General features: G+C 37.4%; 1 long non-coding RNA gene and 1 pseudogene across 2 annotated transcripts; one reads left to right on the forward strand and one right to left on the reverse strand.

Annotated features, from left to right (window-relative positions):
- Positions 1–1437: 1437 nt before the first annotated feature.
- Positions 1438–12302, forward strand: LOC110743185. 2 transcript variants are annotated; one of them, XR_004184441.1, is made up of 3 exons: positions 1438–2050; positions 7819–7849; positions 9298–10847. It is a non-coding gene; the product is annotated as an uncharacterized LOC110743185 (long non-coding RNA). The 2 variants fall into 2 exon arrangements; XR_002521814.2 differs by lacking the exon at positions 9298–10847 and adding an exon at positions 12097–12302 and having other exon boundaries at positions 1439–2050.
- A 2065-nt stretch (positions 12303–14367) lies between these two features.
- On the reverse strand, positions 14368–18067 carry LOC100997204 (annotated as a pseudogene).
- Positions 18068–19301: the final 1234 nt, after the last annotated feature.

Raw genomic sequence — 19301 nt, forward strand, 5'->3', positions numbered from 1 at the left:
AGACAAATTTTACTGAATGATTAGCTTGTTGCCTCTACTAGCTTTCCCTTGGCCAGCTGTGAATCATGATTCTTTGGTTCTGTCTGACATCTAAAAGGCACCATATGATTCTCTGTCATAGCTTTAACATGTCAACAGAGACATGGAGATTAAAACATAGAGTGTGGATTCAGACCAGTTACCGTCTTTTAAATTTTACTTTCTAGACTGGCTGTTCCCTTCAGATATAAGCAGAAGGATTAATTCAAGCTACACAAAGTTCTTAGAAAGGTAGATGCTAGATAATATTCTACTTTGCCTTAGCCATTATAGAAACCAGTTTTATATAAAAATACCATTGTATGGTTGAAAGGTTTTATTTTTTATTTTTCTAATGTGAACAGTAAAAAAAAATAAGGTGGGAAGTAGGAGTTCACTGGAGTAGGAGTTAGAAGACTGGGATTCTAATCCTGGCACAAACACAGTGTTGCGGGAAGTCAGGGACCCCAAATGGAGGGACCGGCTGAAGCCACAGCAGAAGAACATAAATTGTGAAGATTTCATGGACATTTATTAGTTCCCCAAATTAATACTTTTATAATTTCTTATGCTTGTATTTACTGCAATCTCTGAACATAAATTGTGAAGATTTCATGGACACTTATCACTTCCCAATCAATACCCTTGTGATTTCCTATACCTGTCTTTACTTTAATCTCTTAATCCCATCATCTTCTTCTTAAGCTGAGGAGGATGAATGTCCTCAGGACCCTGTGATGATTGTGTCAGCTGCACAAACTGTTTGTAGAGCATGTGTGTTTGAACAGTATGAAATCTGGGCATCTTGAAAAAAGAACAGGATAACAGCAATGTCAGGGAACACCAGAGATAAGACTTCTGGCTGCTGGTGAGCCGGATGGAACAGAGCCGTATTTCTCCTCTTTCAAAAGCAAATAGGAGAAATATCACTGAATCCTTTTTCTCAGCAAGGAACATCCCTGAGAAAGAGAATGCGCCCTGAGGGTAGGTTTATAGACGGCCCCCTCAAGGCATGCTGTCTTTTATTGTTGAAGTCGAAGGGATTAAATAAGCCCCGTCTCCTGTAGCGCTCCCAGGCTTATTAGGATGAGGAAAATTCTTTGGTCAGACAGCTAGCTTGTCTGCTCTCAAACCCTGTTTCCGGATATGATGTTATCAATGACAATGCATGCCCAAAACTTCATTAGCAATTTTAATTTCACCCCATCTGGTGGTCCTGTGATCTCTCCCTGCCTCCACTTGCTTTGTGATATTTTATTACCTTGTGAAGTATGTGATTTCTGTGACCCACACCCTATTCATACACTCCCTCCCCTTTTGAAAATCACTAATAAAAACTTGCTGGTTTTAGGGCTCGGGGAACATCACGGATCCTGCCGACATGTGATGTCTCCCCTGGACACCCAGCTTTAAATTTCTCTCTCATGCTCTTTCCCTTTATTTCTCAAACCAGCCCAGACACCTAGGAAATAGAAAAGAATCCAAGTAACCATCGGGAGCAGGTTTTCCCGATACACAGGTGTAAACTTAGGCAAATATTTAAACCTTTTAGACCGCAATTTCCTCATTACTAAAAGAAGCACATAATTTTTTCATTTATGTGATAATGCATGTAAATAGCTTTGCATTTTTTTCCAAAGTCAATAAAATAGCCTACTTAATTTTAAGTTATTATGATTGTAAAGAGGTTGGGGCTGATTTTTGTATCATCATTTTATAAATAAAGAACCCTAAGTTACCATTTAGATGGATGATTGTAAGACATTGATGCCCTACCTTCTGGTAGGAAAATAAAAATCATGTCAAGTGGATGTCTCCTAATTGTCTCCCCAGCATCCATTTCTCCTTGTCCTTTCACAACATGGTTCTGAATTTCCCAGCTGAATGGGTTTAAGTGAAATGAATGCCCCCATTAATTTTTATAATTGGCTTAGGTTTATCAGAGGTCTGAAGACTGGTTTTCGGAGAAAGGATTTGGTAACCACATCAAGGCTGATCGGAGTGAATCTCAGATATTCTCTGGATGTCAAAGGTAGATTCTTTGTGCTAGGATTAATACTATAAGGATGAGAGGCTTGTTGCAGCCACAGCCACAGAGAGAGAGCCAGGAGCTACTTGCAATCACCCAAGAGGAAACAGAACCTATATGTGGATCCTGGTGATATAATTTAAGTCCATGATAAAATACTCACTCCTACCCTCCCAATTTCCCCTTATATCCCTGGATATTCTAATATAATAAGCCTGTGATCTGGGACCCCAAGGCACTTTTAACCACCCCTGCCCTGCCCACCCCCAGCCTCCATGATCCTCACTTGCACTGGTTTTGAGCATCTCTGGTCCTGTAGATTATTCAGGGAGAGAACCAAGAGCGCTATTGTGGAGATAATCTCATAATGAAAGATTCCTTCTGAACATGCACTTCTACTAACCACATTTATCCATGTCTTTATTTAGAAATTTTTCTTTTGGTACAGTACACTTATATACTATTTACAATTCATTTGTTGACTGATTTCATTATTTTTGTAGTATTATTTAAATACCTATTTAGTGCTAAGCGTGACCATGAGTAGTGGCAGGATGGTGTAAAGGAAGAGGGAATGGGCATGTTCTCTATTAAATTCTGACAGGTAGAGCTATGTAACTTATCTCACAGAGCAGGCATTTTATCAGGGCTAGGTGGGACTGGTTATAAATCCCATTTACCACACAAAATATGATGGATGTAAATATAGTAGGTAAACTTCTCTTGATGTCTTTATGAAGTATATGAGGCTATCTATGTTGAAAGAGAAAGAGATTGATTCCAATTGAGGGAGTGGTCTGGGAAGGCTTCCCAGAGGAAGAGGGACTTGCACTTGACCTTGACAAATAGTTACAATTTGGATACGGAGAGAAAGCCATAAAAAAGGCAAAGCAGTAGAAAAGCATGTCTGGGGCACAATGAATAGACTGGCTAAACTGTTTCAGCTGAAGGTGTAAATCTAGGAATAGCAATGTTTGTCTTCTTAACACGGAATGCTGATACACAATTCCACACTTGTTCTTTCATGAAAATGAAGTCTGTAAAAAAATTTTTATAAGTCATTTACACCTCATCTGTTCACATGGGCAACAGGCTTCGATCTGAATGTAACATGGGTATAATGTAGTAGTGTTGGTCCCTGTTAAGTTTGTTGAAAAGGTGCTCTACCTGGCATGTAGTCAGCCCATTTCGGCCAGCTCTTAAATCAGTACATAAATAAGGAAATCAAGTGACCCAAGGGGACAGAAAGCTTTGCCATGATGTATATCTAAAGGTTCACCTTAAAGAAGTACAGAAAAAAGAAAGTGTTGAAAACTTAGGAGGGTTTAAGGAGTGCAAAGTGCTTGCTTTTTAGCATGCTGTTCTTGGACCCAGGCCATTTTCACAGTATCCAATGGTGTTTTATGTTTTCCCTAATTTATTGGTGATTTTATTTCATGACCCTTAATCCAGGAAATGCCACATAAGAAACACACTGAGGAAACTTTCCTATCATAAATTTTAAATACACAAAAATATGGTCATCTCTGGGCACCGAAGTGCCTTGGAAAGCTTGTTCCAGTGCAGGTCATGGAGCATCATTAAACCTTGAGAAGGCATAGGAGAGAACATTTTCCTTCAACTGTACTGATTACAACAATTAGAACAAGCTTTGATTAGAACACATTATAATACATTTGCCATTAATATAATGTGCCTCAGCAATTCCTTAGCTGTATTAGAAGCAAATGCCAGTTCCATAGGACCACATGGGATGTCTCAGGTTTCTTCTTCAGATGGACTTTTTGGTTAGCACACGAAAGTCAAATTGCCTCTGGTGTCTTTGACACTTGGCACTGTTTCAACCTGCTCCGTTTCTATCTTTGGACACCCTGACTAAGGTTTGTTTCTACCTAGAGGTTCCTTTTAGGTGGGTGCCTCTTGGTTTCTTACTGAATCCAGGCCTAGCCATGATTCAACTTCCCTCTTAACTCTTTGGCTTTCATTTTGAACCTGTAGATTCCAGGTTACGTGCTTTTGGTCCCAGCATGGCTCACCTGGTGAGCTGGGGCTCTTGGCTGCCCCTTTGTATAAAACTCTCTACTGAGCTGAGTGTGGTGGCTCATGCCTGTAAACCCAGCACTTTGGGAGGCCAACGCAGGCAGATCACTTGAGTTCAGGAGTTCAAGACCAGCCTGGGCAACATGGTAAAATCACATCTCTACAAAAAAATACAAAGGTTAGCTGGGTGTAGTGGCATGCACCTGTGGTCCCAGCTACTTGGGAGGCTGAGGTGGGATGATCGCTTGAGCCTGGAAGGCAGAGGTTGCAGTGAGCTGAAATAGTGCCACTGCACTCCAGCCTGGGTAACAGAGCAAGACCCTGTCTCAAAAACAAAAACAGTCCTTTCTGCTTCCTGCTACATTCTTCCAAGTGACAGAAATGACTGTCTCCTAAAGGAAGTACAACACCGATTTAATCATTTGAGATGGAGGGAGATTTAATATCTTTGGTTCTGGCAAAAAATATCTTTTTTTTCTTTCATCTAGAATTTATCGCCATTAAAATTCATGGAAATGTATTTTAAAACAAAACAGCATTTGTTGATATAACTTCTCCAGAATATATCAACAATGGGCCCAAAGCAACCAAATGCATATAATCTAAGTACCTTTGTTTATCTCAACAGGCTATGATATGGAATTATAGTTTTCAAATTATTAAAATTTATTGTGTAGCAAAGTCAAAAGATACTTCCACAAAAGTTCATCTACATATTTAAAAAACCTTCTTGAATTATCAAACAATTGTTTAATTGGATAAACTCTCAATATACTTAGCCCTCCGCCTTGATTGTAGGTGTCTGTATCTTTATAAACACAAGTGATTCTTATGTGCAGTCCAGTGTTTCATTGAATGTGTACATGAAACACCTGATGATCTTGTAAAAATACAAGCTCTGATTCGAGAGGCCTGGTTTAGGGCCTTGGTTAGGGCCTAAAAGTCTGCATTTTTAACAAACTCCCAGGTGTTACTCATGCTGCAGATAAACTTTGGGTGGAAAGGCTCCAGACAATGACTTCATCTATATTTTTAGGATCCTAAGGAAACAACCTGTAATACACAGTCTATGCTCAATATATACTAGTTAAATGAAGGAACAAAAGAATAAAAATGAATGTGAATAATTAGGGGAGTTTAGTAGTTTCTTGCATTAAGAGACCCAGGGACAAGTAGAAAAGTAATATAGACATAGGTCATGATCCAAAATGCATTCCATGTTATGGCCTTTGGAATGACACTATGTCATGTTTCTGACATACTTTGCTGCCCTTACTCATGTTGCATTAAGTATACAACAAACTCAACATGTTGAGACCAACTACATACCAAAGACTGTGCTAGGTAATACAAGGATGACAAAGGAATTAGATAGCCATGTCTGAAAAAAAAATTATTTTGTATTACTGTTCCTGGAAACTAACATTACTCAGGGAATACCTAAAGATAATTTGACTTTCATATCTACCATTAGGGTTACTTAGTCTGTTATGGCTGATCAGTCACATCTACTTACCCAACATCAAATGCAATTCTGTCATGAAACTGATTGCTGAAAATGAAAAGAAAAGGTTCTTAGGTGGGCTAGGACCTTTGAATGGCATATGATAAGCCACCCCACATTTTCAAAGATGGTGATGACAATGTTAATCTAATAAGAATAATAAAACCTTTTATGGAGCACTTAGTATATACTAAATACTTTATAAAGATTACCTTCATTGATTTAACTATCCAAATTTTCCTATGAAATACATACTATAGGTTTTCCTTTTTATGTATGAGAAATTAGACTCAAAGACACATTAACTTGCTCAATGTCACATGGATTAGTAGGTGGTAGAGCCAGAATATAAACCCAAGTGGTATTGACCTTCTGCAGTTCATTCTCATAACTTCTGATCTATGCTGCTGTAAGAGAAGGATAAGTAACTATGATGGAGATGCTAAGGAAAAAGAGGCCCCATGTGACAGAAGGGATTGAGACTTGAAAGATGGAATTTTGATAGGTGCATTAAGGTGGAAGGACATTCTACAGACACATCACAACTTGAACAAATGCTCTGAGACCAAAAAGACCGTGACCAAAGTTTTAATCCTGGATTTTAAAAAAATGATGGTGTATAATTAATACTAATAGGAAGTCAAAAAGAAAATGAGGGATTTTCTTGTTTTATTTATCAATGGATTATACCAATCGTTAGAAAATTGGAAACCATGTTCTTAAATTCCAGGAAAGAGATCAAGGCTAAAAATACTGATTTTAGAGCTGGCCACACATTTAACAATAAATTTATCACATATATACTTTGTTTTGATAGTAAAAATAATTAGGAGATGGCAAAACTACAACTGTTTTTATGTGTCTTATAAGAAAAAATACTTACTTTTGAAGTAATTACAACCATTTAATCTCCTCATTTTATTATTATTATTATTATTTTGACACAGGGTCTCACTTTGTCACCCAGGCTGGAGTGCAGTGGCATGATCATGACTCACTACAACCTCAACCTCCTGGGCTCAAGTGATCCTCCCACCTCAGACTTCCAAGTAGCTGGGACTACAGGTGCCTGCCACCATGCCTGGCTAATTTTTTTTATTTTTTAATTTTTTGTAGAGATAGGGTCTTGTCATGTTGCTCAGACTGGTCTCGAACTCATGAGCACAAGTAATTGGCTCGCCTTGGCCTCCCAAAGTGCTGGAATTAGAGGCACAAGCCACTGTGCCTGGTCAATCTCCTTGATTTTAATTCTAATAAAATGAAATTCCACACTGAGGAGGCATATTGTATACAATTATTCAAGTTTAGCAAATATTCTTTCTTTAGTGTGCTAATTTAATTAAATCTAATTGGAACATTTGTTACCAGAGGACACGTAAAATTATTAGATAAAATGAGTGAGCGTTTTCTTTTTTTATGTCTCAAACAATGACCCTTAAGTACATGATGTATTGATAAACTTAACTACAACAGTGACCAAAAATAATGCTATGTGTTTTTGCAAATCTTCAATTTGAATCTGGTCCATGAGTAGTTCAGAGTCCTGGCCTAGGTTCAGATCCTGGTTTGTGAGGTTGAGCATTAGTGTCCTCATCTATAAAACAAGAAGAATAATAGACCTACCGTTTAGAACTTTCCTGGGGAATAGTTGAATACAGGTAAATTTCTTTAAGTAATATCTGATATGCAACAATAGTAGCTGACATTTATTGAGCACTAGTTATCTGCCAAGAACTATTTTTAGTAAGAAATTAAGAAACACTAGGTATTATTATTACCATCAATAACCTTTAGGCAAGCCTCACTTTATACCAGGAACATTTCCTTTTAAAATAACTATAAATTATCTGAAAGAGATGAACAAGTCAGTGCATAGTGCATATGCCTTTTTTTTTTTTTTTTTTTGACTTTCTTATATTCAGATTTTAATCCATTTAATCTTTGGAATACTGCTACAGAATCAAAGTTGATATTTAAAAATGAATTTATTCTCCCCCAAAAGTTATAGAAGAGTAAACATTTCCCCCAAAGTGGTACAATGCACGTTTATAACTGGAGCAAAAAAAAAAAAAAAAAAATACTTTCTTGGTATTTTAGGGACAAAAGTTGAAATAAGAACTTGTGAATTATAAATGCAGTTCTGTGGTAAGAGTTGTGAATATTTGTTATTTGTTTTAATTGTGAGTCAATTGAATACTAATCAAATTCTACCATTTTTTTTTCATAGTGGCTGTACCAATTTATATTCTTACCAAATGGTAAGTGCTCTAATCTTTCCATATCCTCGCTAATAGTTGTTATCTTTGTTTTTGATAATAGTCATCCTAATGGGGTAAAATAATATCTCATTGTGGTTTTGATCTTCATTTCTCTGATGATTAGTGACATTAAGCACTTTTTTAGAGACCTGGTGGTGTCTAAGTATGATATGTCTTCTAAGAGATATTTGCAGCCCCTGTTCATTGCGGCATTATTCGCAATAATCAAAATATGCAAACAACCCAAATGTTCCTTGACAGATGAATTAAGAATATGTGGTTTATACATAAAAAGAAATACCATTTTGCCTTAAAAAAGAGAAAATTTTGCTCTTTCCAACAATATGGACAAGCCTAGAAGACATCATACTAAGTGAAAAATCAGTCACAGAAAGAAACATACCGTATGGTTTCACTTACCTGAGGTCTCTAACAGTCAAACTCACAGAAGCAAAGACTAGAACGGTGATTCCCAGATAATAGAATGTTGGAGAGGGAAATGGGCAATTGTTTTTCAATGGGTATAAAGTTTCTGTTGTACAAGATGAATAAGTTCTAGAGATCTGCTATATAAGAGCATTGTTATAATTAACAGTACAGTATCATACACTTTAAAATATATTAAGAGGATAGATTTCATGTTACATGTTTGCACCAAAAAACAAACACCTCAAAAGAACACAAGGACATTTCTGAAGGTGATGGATATGTTTCTTACTACAATTGTGGTGATGGTATCATGGATGCATGCATATGTCCACCCTCATCAAAATGTATATGTTGTATACATTTTTCATGTATAAATTATATCTCAGTTAAGGTTAAAACCAACAAAATAACAATAAAAATATTAGAGAGCAATTTAAATAAGAAAAAAATCACATCTATGATGTTCAATATAATCAAAACAAAGTTTTTAATATAAACGTAACCAAATAGTCGTGCTTTAATATACACACAGAAGCAAATGCACTATGTTTATTATTCAGGTTCTCGTATCTTTGAATCTATGTGGACATCACTTTGACTTAGGAATGTAACTTATATTTTTAAAAGTTTAGTAGATTAACCAAAATTTAAAGAAAGAAATTTGATAAAATGCTTGAGGGAAAATATAGATTGTGTTCACAGTGTCAAGACAAATTATAGTAGAGAGACCACGAATTCAAATGCCTCAAGAGGCCAAGAAATTAATATAAGTGTGTTAAAAAGCCTCGTGTAAATCAATGGGCAGGGGTGGGGTTTCAGGAAGGCAGCTTGTACACCACACCTGAAAGTATTGTAGAAGCATTTTGAGCCAAGCAAACTACCTGTAGTTTGGCTATGTTTGTATGCACTGACTTGTAATGTGCTGCCACTTATTTTAAGGGATTTGACTTACACTAGCTTTAAATACCATTTTTTTTTAGCTTCACTGACCCACATCTGTTTGCTCATTTCTACTCCAGGACTGGAATAATAATTTATATCATTAAGTTATATTAGATGTTTGGAAGACAGTTAATAATTTGAATTAACACAAGGAACATATGTTGAATATAAACTATCTGTCATATACCATCTGCTGAACATGACATACAGGCAAACAACTTATGATAATTCGATATGACATATTATACCAGCTACCGGAAAAAGCTTCAGGTAGGCCTGAGGAGAAGCATGTTAATCCATCCTTTCCTCTTCTTATTTACTGGAATGATTTAACCTGGTTATGCGTGTATCTCTGTCACTTCTGTGCTTTTTATTTTGACAAATCATGAGTGACAGCTATGTCCTTAGCTCTGAGGGTTGGGGAGAGGGAAGTAATGAGGGGAAGAAAACAGCAAAAAGTCAAACAACAAACAAACGCTCTCTTGCTTATGAGAACCTCAGGGTATATGAAAGACACGACGTGACAAGGGCTCCGATGGAGCCACTGCTGCTGAGGGGAGTGAGGAGAAGATTCACAGGTGAGGGGAGGTGGCGTGGGTTGTGGATTGAGCTAGCTCTCTCCACAGGATACAGAAGTCAGAGGAAATTCTAGATGTAGGCAGCTATGGAGGTCTGAAGATGGCTGAAACTGGAGTATACTTGTAAATGATGCCCCTACATCCTGCCATCCTGCTTCCAAAAATCATGGTCAACAGCAAGATCAAATGACATGGTTCTTCCGGGAGGCAGAGGTTGCAGTGAGCAGAGGTCACGCTGCTGCACTCCAGCCTGGGCGACAGAGAGAGACTCCATCTCAAAAAATAAAATAAAATAACATAGTTCTTGTGTACTCATTCATTAAAAATAATTAAGTGAATCAATCCCTAACCAGTGGACAGTAAAAGAATGGGTTGATGGATGCTTTCTCTTTTCAATTATTAAATCTTTACATTAAATGATTACTTTGCTTTCAGCCTCATGTCACAAGAGTCTGTTTATCTCTTATTGCTGAAGATTTCACCCAGTGCTTATAACCAACAGCTATATCATGAATATTTTTGATGATGATGGTGTTAATCTACTGTAAAGCAGCCTGAAAAAAAATAAATTAATAAAAGAAAAATGATAATGTTTGAGATTCAGTACTCACTGAACACAATACATCCTAAATTGCCCTGGATTGTATAGGACTGTGCTGTAATGCAGCATAGGGAGCATGTTAAGTCATTTCGAATAACCTTAACTTCATCTCATTGCTTTATTATCTGTAACATCTTCATCATTCCACTCATACTGTTCTTTAAAATGCCTCTCTTACCTTTCCTATTCCATTGCTCCATACCTTATCTGTAAAACAAAGAAAGGAGTAATGTGTACTCTACAGGCTCTTGAAAGGATTAAAATATACAATGTATGTAAATCACTTAGCACCAAGAACTGGTAGGATCAATAGTTGTGTGATGATAGTGGTATGGGCTGTATCACTTAGCCCAGAACTATAGCAATGGCTTGCTGGTAGATCTCCCTACGCCCAGATTCTTATTTATTTATTTATTTGAGACAGGGTCTCACTCTGTCTCCAAGTCTGGAGTGCAATGGCGTGATCTTGGTTCCCTGAAGCCTTGACAGCCTGGACTCAAGCAATCCTCCCACCTCACCTTCCTGAGTAGCTGGGATTACAGGTGCACACCACCATGCCCGGTTAATTTTTAAAAATTTTTTGTAGAGATGAGGTTTTACCATGTTTCCCAGGCTGGTCTCAAACTCCTGGGCTCAAGTAATCTCGGACTCCCAAAGTGCCAGGATTACAGGTGTGAGTCGCCGCGTCTGGCAACTATATCCAGCCGTTATCTCCTACCTCCTGTTCCTTAAAGGTCTGGAATCAGAATATCTTTGAGAACATCTGTTTGATGTATGACTTTTTTCCACAACAGAACCAATAAGAATAAGATCTTTCAGATCAGTAGTGCTGAATTTGCACTTTCTAAGTCACTCTCTGCCGTGTTCAGTTTAATCAAATAGTTTTATATTTTTCTCTGTGAGCAAAATTCCTCCTTCTGTGATTTATACTCACTGGTCCTAGATGTATCCTTTAGCCACAAAAAATAAACCTAATTTCTTTTACATATTTAGATTAAATTTAATTAAGTCTACTCTATCTTTTCTTCATAGATGATTAAAATCTTCAAGTGAATTCTATTTCCTCAAAGATAAATCCCAGATTTCTCTACCTACCATTGAGAGTTTTTTTTTCTTAACCTCAACTTACTTATTTTGCCTTGTTTGCTATTTTAATCTTTATAACATAAACCATAAGTTAGCCAACCTAGTCATCTTGCAATTCTTCTGTTGCCCTTCATTTACTCATACTCTTGCACATTGCTTCTGCTTTCCTTCAGCTAGCCAAACTCGTCTCTTCCCCTCTAGATTTTAAGAGTCTCATGGTTCTTTAATGCCATCTCTCCATAAAAAAATCACATCAGTTTCTATTAATCTTTCCCTCTCTGAACTTTTGTAGCAAACCATCCCCACCAGCAAACTTTACCCAATTCCAGTCTTTGGATGCTGTCTGTTGGTTTCAGGACTCATGTTATTCTTCTCTTTCTATTATGTTTATATGCTTAATTACATCTGATATTTTTCTAATTCAGTTTTATGGTTATTAAAGTTAGAAGACAATTTATATATAATTTTTCATGGTGTTACATTTTTATTTGTTGTCATCTTACCATTTCATATTTGTGAGCTTGGTTCCCCCAATAAGACAACAAGTTCTACAAGGCTTCAGTCTTGTATTCCTTTTGGGACTCAATAACACATCATACATTCTTTTCTAGGACACACTCAACAGTGATTTGATTGAAGACACCATATACTCATAATGGCTACTGCCTACTTGGCTCTATACTGGTTATTGTGAAGAAATATGAAGACAAGGAAGGAACATTCCATCAAACAACTTGTTGGGAATAGATTGTTCTTCCTAAGATGTTATTCTCTTATCAGAAAACGAGATCAAATTATTCTTCAAGGTGTTTAAGGATACAAGAGTTTGTTTAGTTCATTTTTTAAAAATCAAATGTGTATCTCTATCTAGTTATGATGTCAAATCAATAGTAATCTTGAAAGAAAATTTTAATTGCAGCTTCTATAAGGTCAAATGTCTGTGTCCTGGGACATCTTGTCAACACCTCATAGAAATCCTTTTCATTAGAAATATATATGTGTGTGTGTGTGTGTATATATATATATATATATATATATAGAGAGAGAGAGAGAGAGAGAGAGAGAGAGAGGTTCTGAAAACCCTTAGCACAATTCTAAGAACTGATTTAGCAAAGCCCATGTAAGTTGGCCATCTTATCTTGAATGTTTAGGTCAGTATAATATTTATTTCAAACTAGCAGTTAACAGTAATTTCTTGTTTTTCTTAAGAGGTTTATTTTCCAGATACATTATAAGCTCAAGAAAACAGACTCAACAATATAATTATGTCACAAAAACTTAATTGCACATAATGCTTTGAAGTAGGTTTGAATCAAGTTCTCAAACACTTTGGTATTTGATTTTCAGGGACTTTAATTAGAAACAATAGAAATTATTGCTTTAAAATGGACAAGTCCTTGGTTAAAATTCTGCATTTGGGGCATTTGTTTTTGTTAAGATGGTCCCCAAACCAATTAATGGTACTGATATATTACTAGTTTACAAGACTTCATTTACTCTACCTCTGATGTGGTGGGAGATTACAGATACTCATTACTATAATATGTCACTGGATAGTTTCAATCTTTCACTGATAAGCAGAGAAATCAACAGGTTTATTATTTCTCTGTCAGTTTTCTGTTATAACCTAAAATGTACAGTAATTTGCAGTAACCGTAGACACGGTTCTTCAGTATATGTGATTATGATTGGTAAGCTGTAGAGCATTAAGTTTAGAGTTAGCTTATTCTGATAAGTCAATATTAGACTGTACAGTAACTCTGCATTAACTATAGAAAGGTTGTAAGTTAATGCTTATTTAAAAACCCAAATCATTCAATTTATAAGAGAAACTGTTGCAAATGTATAAAACAGCAGATACACAAGGAGCACACTAAACATACTTTATTAGGACAAAAAAGTAGCCGTAACAAGATGCCGCAAGTAGAAACATACATAAGCAGTTAAAGGATTAGTGTTCTATAAAATAAAGGTCTTCTTTTTTGTAGCCTTGGCAATAGCCAAAGGGATGTAAAATAACATTCTGTAGCAGCAGGTAAGGAAACTATGGAATACTCACCAGTGGTACGGAGCACATTAACAAAAAGACACAAGAATGAATTCAGCTACTTTAGTGCAAAAGGTCTAGAACAGAACTGTAAATTCAGTTCAGTTACTAAGAAGCAAACACTAGAATTTAATAACTTCCAGAAGAGTTCACTCAAGTAATAGTACACATTATTTTAAGTGATAAAAAAGTGCTAAGTAAAGTTATTTACAGATATAATCATTGTACAGTACCTTTTAAATCTGCAATGTAGGTTTCAGGTTTTCCATTAAGAATTAACTGCACCAAAATTCTATATATTATACTTAAGCAATTCAGCTATGAGCATTTACAAAAAAAGAGATAAATGCTGCCATCTGAATTATTAATTACAGTTCAACAATAATATCAACATCAGCAACTACTGTAGTTACTATTATCTGACTTGTTTGGGCATCTTCTAATCTCATGTACTTCATGGTTCACAAAATCATCCTGGGCATAGGAAAAGATCCAACTGTTATGTGACAAAAATTAGACTGCACATCAACTTTGAAAAATAATCACATGCAAGACTACATTGCAGCAGTTATTTCAAATACCTGTTTTAAGTTAAAGCACTCATTTAAAAAATTAATACCTAGGGTCTTTCAATAAAATTCTACTACTAACATTGTAAGTCTGAAATTTATGAGTGACTTAGAAAATCTGTATTACCTAACAGTACCTTTTGCAGAAGAGAAAAGGAGCCTGAATATAAACTATGTCAACACGTAAGTGAACTGCACTATGCCCTTGTGGACAGAAAATTGCATTTTTTTTTTCCCTAAAAGGAAAACATTATTTTTTTTTTTTTTTTTTTTTTTTGACTTCCAAAGCTTGATTTATAGTAACTACAAACATCATTACTTTTGGAAGTTCATAGAAAAACTCTCAGAAAAAATAATTTCAAACATTAGTCACGCTGTTGAAATACTCATCCAATATTAATGATTTGTTCTTCAGTAAGATATAGAATTCTTCCTAGCAAATGCCCCAGAGTTGTCTCGCTCAAATACTACAGCTGTTAAAAACTAAACTGTTAGATAAATCACCGAAATGTTCTTGCAGTCTTACTGAACACCTGTAGCTCTATCTTCTGTTGTTCCAATAGGCACCATGTTCTTCTGAATAAGTAACAGCAGGTCGCATTTGACAGATGCTAACACTATGCTAACATACTGTATGAAAAAACTTAGCACTGCTATGTGTGCTTTCTATAGGTGTACCGTCTGATGCACATGAAAGCGGACCTAGTGAACACCCTTTGGGAAAGGAGAGTTTACTTTGCCTTGAGTGGTTCTCATTCTAACCAGCGAACTCTAACTTTTTCTTTATAACGATACTCTTTTAAAAAATCCTGTAACATTGAGGGTAAAGGGAACCCATCAATTCCATCATACTTAGTGCACCTGCCGATTACCGTGCCACGGATATACTTCAGGCTAAAAGTCCCATTGAGATATAGTAAGCAATGGTTCAAAAAACATGCACGAACTGGGATCTTTATAGTGTTCTAAAAGTCCTGTTACAGTGGAGGAGTGAAGTACACACGAATCATGGGCATCAGAACTAAAGTTGTGATTTCACTGCTCAATTTGGGTATGCGGTGATCCGTTGCCACCGCTAAGCTCAGAGAAGAGGTAGTCCTCTTGCGCAGAGTCCCTGGCAAAAACGTGCTTTCAGGCCTCAGGTTTCACTTCAAGAAGGCCTTCTGCTTCATAACGGTCCATCACTCCCCAGTAGTAGGGATTCCCCGTAATTTGAAGCAAATCAGGCACAAGACAGTGTATGTAATCAATCTGTGTGCGGACTTTCCAAGTTCCTTGTCTGCTAACACAAGCGTGACTGTCTCCAGATACTTAACGGTTCTTCTGCTTCCGTGACTGCAAACACAGGTTGGTTGTATCCTCTTCCGAGTTACAATTAGCTTGTGAAATTGCAGAACTATCCCCAGTTATTTCAGTCATTCCAGGAGCTAACTTTGGTCCCAGTTTACATGATGGATTATTTACCTGTGCGGTAGCTTCAAATGTATGTATTTGTGCATTGCGAGGGGATCAACTTTTTCTTCAGTGTTAAGCCGCCTTCTCTCTCTAAGCCTATCTTCATCTTCTAGAAACCAAAGATGGATCAAATGTATCAAAAAATGTTGAATGTAGGAACTGTATGCTGTTTAATCAAATGCCATTTTGGGGCTAAATCTGAGTCAACAGGAAAGGGGCATTTCTCAAGCATTAATTCAGAAAGATGATTTTTTTTTTTTTTTCTTTTTTGAGACAGAATTTCACTCTTGTTGGCCAGGCTGGAGTGCAATGGCGCGATCTCGGCCCACTGCAACCTCCGCCTTGTGGGTTTAAGCGTTTTTCCTGCCTCAGCCTCCCGAGTAGCTGGTATTACAGGCATGTGCCACCACGCCCTGCTAATTTTTCTATTTTTAATAGAGACAGGGGTTTCACCATAGAAACGGGGTTTCACAATGTTGACCAGGCTGGTCTCGATCTCCTAACCTCAAGTGATCCACCCACTGCAGGTGATCAAGCCTGGGATTACAGGCATGAGCCACCACGCCTGGCCTGAATTTTTCTTTTTATTGGAAAGGAAAGGCTTTGAGTGCTTGCCGTAAGCTCTCATGGGAAAACTCAAGCCCACAGTATCCTGCAACCTCTGTCTCAGAGGGCGACTTCCTACAGTTCTGCTGGAAGTACCGTCCATGTAGTGTACAGAACTTACGCCGTAGCGCCTCTTTCTACTTTGAAGTCCACTTCGAGTTCCACCAAACTTTTTTTTTTTAATTAATTTTTTTATTATTATACTTGAAGTTCTAGGGTACATGTTCATAACGTGCAGGTTTGTTACATATGTATACTTGTGCCATGTTGGTGTGCTGCACCCATCAACTCGTCAGCACCCATCAACTTGTCATTTACATCGGAACATAACTCCTAATGCAATCGCCCCCTCCCCCTCCCATAATAGGTCGGTGTGTGATGTTCCCCTTCCGAGTCAAGTGATCTCATTGTTCAGTTCCCACCTATGAGTGAGGAACATGTAGCTGGTGTTTGGTTTTCTGTTCTTGCGATGATAGTTTGCTTTTAAGGAATGATGGTTTCCAGCTGCATCATGTCCCCTACAAAGGACATGAATAAATATCTTTTTATGGCTGCATGGTATTCCATGGTGTATATGTGCCACATATTCTTTTAAAAGTATTTTCTAAAATTATATATATAGCATTTTTTAAAATTATTATTATACTTTAAGTTCTAGAATTTTATTATTATAGCGTGCAGTTTGTTACATATGTATACTTGTGCCATGTTGATTGTGCTGCACCCATCAACAAATCAGCACCCATCAACTTGTCATTACATCAGGTATAACTCAATGCAATCCCTCCTATCCCACTCCCCATAATAGAGCTGGTGTGTGATGTTTCCCTTCCGAGTCCAAGTGATCTCATTGTTCTGTTCCCACCTATGAGTGAGAACATGCGGTGTTTGGTTTTCTGTTCTTGTGATAGTTTGCTGAGAATGATGGTTTCCAGCTGCATCCATGTCCCTACAAAGGACACAAACTCATCCTTTTTTATGGTTGCATCATATTCCATGGTGTATATGTGCCACATTTTCTTAATCCAGTCTGTCACTGATGGACATTTGGGTTGATTCCAAGTCTTTGCTATTGTGAATAGTGCCGTAATAAACATACGTGTGCATGTGTCTTTATAGCAGCATGATTTATAATCCTTTGGGTATATACCCAGTAATGGGATGGCTGGGTCACATGGTACTTCTAGTTCTAGATCCTTGAGGAATCGCCATACTGTTTTCCATAATGGTTGAACTAGTTTCCAATGAACTCTGGGCCTTTGTAGAACAGGAACGTTTTTTCTTTCCACCCCATGGAGCATGTCCAGAGTAGGAATCTCTTCGGGCAAGCCTTTTTCCTGGGGTAACACCAGACTCATTATCCTTTTTAAGGCTGATTTCAACAGTTTGAGGGATTTCGGTGGCACAATTTTGATTTCTCCTTGAAGAATTCTTTGAAGGGCTTAATCCCAGTTGTAAGGCAACGTTTTCTCTTAAGGGACTGCTTTGTTGCTGAGGAGTTGAGTCCCTATGCTGATATTTTTCTCTTTGACAGACAAACATCTGTTGGAGTTCATGTCCACATTTTCACTACGGCTTCCTCCCTCATGACCGAAGAGATTCTGACACCTCTATGTGAAGTTATTCCACATTTTTCCCACTTTATCCATCTATTATAAAGTCATTCGGGGCGCGCAGGCAGCCTCATCCAGGGCACCTGCGGCCAGGCAGGGCTGGTCCGGATGGCGCAGTTACCAGCAGGGCGAGTCCCTAGCCCTCTGGTGCTTCCCGTCCCCTCCGACTGCCCAGCGAACGCAGCTTCACCAGCCTCACCAGCCTCACTTCCTCTGGACGGAGCCCGGGGACTCCACCTCCGCCAAATGCTCCCACTAGTCCCCACCCCGTTCCCCGACCGCCTCCAGCTCTTCCCTGGCTTCCCCTTTCCCTCCCCTGCTAACAGTTATTTCTGCAAACCAACTGGAAGGACAGTTTATCAGACCACGTCTCGTCTCCTCCCAACTTGTACCAGATTACAGATTATCTGCTGAATGGAAAATTATCTTTTATACTCCCCAGGGGAGTCGTTTTGGATAAAAAACCCTAAATTAGTTAATAAAGCAAAGTTTGATTTGGCAATTTCACCAAAGACTAACAACATTTACATGTGTAACTATTCAAACAAGGGAATGTTTAGATTGTTTCTGTTTATTTATTAGTCTTTTAACGCTGATTTTGCCAAAAGTCAAAGATAGCTATTCACAGGTTTCATGGGCTGTTTTCCCTAAGTCAACATTCTGGGGCTTTGCCGCTGGAGAGCAACAGTGGTTGCAATGCAGAATGCCTTTGAGAACTGAGCATTTAGACAGCATCACTAAGTCATAACATCTGCCTATAGCATTTATTTTTCTGAACATGCGAATAAAGGAACAAGATGCAAAGGTTTTGATTAACTGCAAATGGCATCCAAATTTTGGAAAAATTGGAAAATGCACTTACCAAAGGAAGTTCTGTTTTGAAGATGATTTCCTTCAGTTAATGCAAGATGAGCTATTTATGTTGTAGAAATTTTGAAAGAAATATACTAGAATTTAAGAGATTAGAAAAAGGATTCTCCCCCAGTGAATTGAACTAAATTATGTTGGCATTATGAGAATTAGGTCTCAAGGACTGAGTTTAAAAAAATTTTTTTAAAGTGACTATAGATGATTTCAATGGCTCCCCAAGCTGGACTTGCCTCCTGTCGGTTAATCATCTGACTCCTACTTAACAATTTCCACAAACCTCAGATGCTTTGGATCTGTAACAACTGTGATACATTAACATCGTAATGATTACATTCATGTGTGTCCCAAAATACTTTCTGTGCCACTGTAGATTACTCAAGATTAGAGGTGCTGGAAAGAATAAATACAGTAACAACACCTTTTATTAATTTCATTAAAAGGTAAAATAAAACTGATGAGCATGGTATGCATGCGTGTGTGTGTGTGTGTGTGTGTGTCTATTTCCTATGAAGCCTTTTATTTGTAATTTTATTTAGAAGCTGTGGCTAGATTTTGTACTATGGTCATGGAAATTTAGTTTACTTGAAATTTCAAAAAATTGTTTTTCCTAAGGTCAACAAGTTTCTTTTGTGTAGCAGGAATACATTTTGTTTAGG

Source organism: Papio anubis, chromosome 6, assembly GCF_008728515.1.
Source record: "Papio anubis isolate 15944 chromosome 6, Panubis1.0, whole genome shotgun sequence".
Taxonomy (NCBI): domain Eukaryota; kingdom Metazoa; phylum Chordata; class Mammalia; order Primates; family Cercopithecidae; genus Papio; species Papio anubis.